Below are 2,286 nucleotides of genomic sequence, written 5' to 3'. Positions count from 1 at the left end.
AAGCCCAAACTTAGTTCTTTGAAAAGATTAATAAAACTGATAACTCAGTAATATGACTGAGTAAGAAACAAAAGAGAAAATAGAATTTACCAATATCAGAAATTTTTAAAAGTGGGATATCCTGCTGATATTGAAGGGATAATATGAAGATAGTATGAGTGACTTTATCCCAAAATTCAATTTGATGAAAAGGAAAATTCCTTGAAAGACAGAAATTAGTTGAATAGATAGAAGATGACATAGACAGCCTGAATGTCCCTTTATGTAGAAAAGAAATTGAATTTATTATCAAGAATTACTCGATGAGGCTTTGCAGATGCCACCTCTGCACCCAAGCTGCCCAGCTATAGTCAACCCCATGGTGTCAACTCGTTGTTCTTGAACATGGCCTTCGATGCTGAGTCCTTGGGCCACATCTCCTTTGAGCTGTTTGTTGGCAGATAAAGTTCTAAAAACAGCAGAAAACTTTTCTTGCTTTGAGCACTGGAGAGAAAAGATTTGGTCACAAGCGTTCCTGCTTTCACAGAATTATTCTGGGGTTTATGTGCCAAGGTGGTGACTTCACACGCCATAATGGCACTGGTGACAAGTCCATCCATGGGGAGAAATTTGCTGATGAGAACTGCATCCTGAAGTATGTGGATCCTGGCATCTTGTCCACGGCAAATGCTGGGCCCAGCACAAACAGTTCCCAGTTTGCATTAGGGCAGCCAAGACTGAATGGGTGGATGGCCAGCACGTGGTCTTTGGCAAGATGAAGGGGGGCGTGAATTTTTTTTTTAGCAGCTGGCTGGTACAGGGATCTGAACCTGTGACCCTGGTGTTACCAGCACCATGCTCTCCCAAGTAAGCATGAATATTGTGGAAGCCATGAATCACTTTGGATTCAGGAATGGCAAAACCAGGAAAAAGATCACGAATGCCGACAACTCTAATAAATTTGGGGGGTGTGGGAAGGGGGGTGGCTGGCCAGTATGGGGATCCAGAACCCTGACTGTGCTCTAAGCAAGCAAGTTAACCAGCCAGCCCTGCTCTAATAAATTTGTGTTTGACTTGTGTTTTATCTTAACCACCAGGCCGTTCACTCTGTAGCTCATGAGAGCACCCCCCACCCACTGCAGTGCTGCGTACTCTGTGCTCTCCTGCAATTCTTTGGGTTCCGGATTTTCCTTATTCTCCTCCAAGTCCAGCTGGATTGTACAGTTAAGTTTATGATTATGAAATAAAAACTAAATGATAACAACAAAATTGCTCCACAAAAATGTCCAGGTCCAGATGATTTTTTTTTTTTAAAGATGACCAGTAAAGGGATCTTAGACCTTGACTTGGTGTTGTCAGCACCACACTCCCCCAAGCGAGCCACGGGCTGGACCTTAGATGATTTTAATGATGAATNTCAGCACCACACTCCCCCAAGCGAGCCACGGGCTGGACCTTAGATGATTTTAATGATGAATTCTATCAAATATTTAAGGAAGAAGTAACATCAACCTCACATAAGCTCTTTCTGGAAATGTAGGAGGAGGGAACACTTCCCAATTCATTTTATGAGATCAGCATGACTCTGACGACAAAACCTGACAGATTACAAGGGGAAAATAATTTCAGTCAGTGTCTCTTATGAGTATAGATTCAAAGATTCTTAAAATATTACCAATAAGGTATATACAGTCTAATTAATTATATTTTTATGTGAGTGCTTTTTAGAACCTAAGAAATATTTGCCTACCCTTAAATCACCAAGATATCTTCTTACGTTTTCTTCTAAAAGTTTTATGATTTTAGCCCTTAAATGTAGGTCTGTGATCCATCTCAAATTAATTTTTGTTTATGGTGTGAAGTGTCACCTCTCCCTCAGGGTGACGGAGATGGAGATGCAAAGGATTACTGAAAGCCCATTTTTCCAGAGCAGTGAGAGGCCCAGACGGGGTTAAATCCAAGGAATGACTTCTTCAAGTGAGAAACAGTCCCAGGAAATAACCTCAAACTAGGTTTTCTCTTGGTTTTTATTTTCCAGGCAAAAAGTTACAGAAGAGAACCTAGGTGGTTAATCAGTTATAGTGAAAACATAAGCAAACTGGCTAAATAACAATTTTCATTAAAGCAGGTGCAACCTAAAAATAGTTTAAGCAATTTACCATCAAAGGAGTCATAAAACTAAGCTATGTGACTTACAAAAGAACCAATGAGATAGTCGTAATGGCAACACTTAGTTCCCTAGGAATCTTAGAGAAGCAGTTGAAGGTGAAATGTGGAACCAGCCGCTAATTGGCAGAGTAGCCTTGA

At 40.7% G+C, this 2,286-nt stretch overlaps 1 pseudogene; it reads left to right on the top strand.

The window, feature by feature from the left end:
• Positions 1-1,277, top strand: part of LOC103601080 — a 46,806-nt pseudogene extending 45,529 nt beyond the window's left edge.
• The last annotated feature ends 1,009 nt before the right edge of the window (positions 1,278-2,286 follow it).

This window comes from Galeopterus variegatus, unplaced genomic scaffold (assembly GCF_000696425.1).
Source record: "Galeopterus variegatus unplaced genomic scaffold, G_variegatus-3.0.2 Scaffold3578, whole genome shotgun sequence".
Taxonomy (NCBI): Eukaryota; Metazoa; Chordata; class Mammalia; order Dermoptera; family Cynocephalidae; genus Galeopterus; species Galeopterus variegatus.
This window is presented reverse-complemented; position numbering and strand designations above follow the sequence as displayed.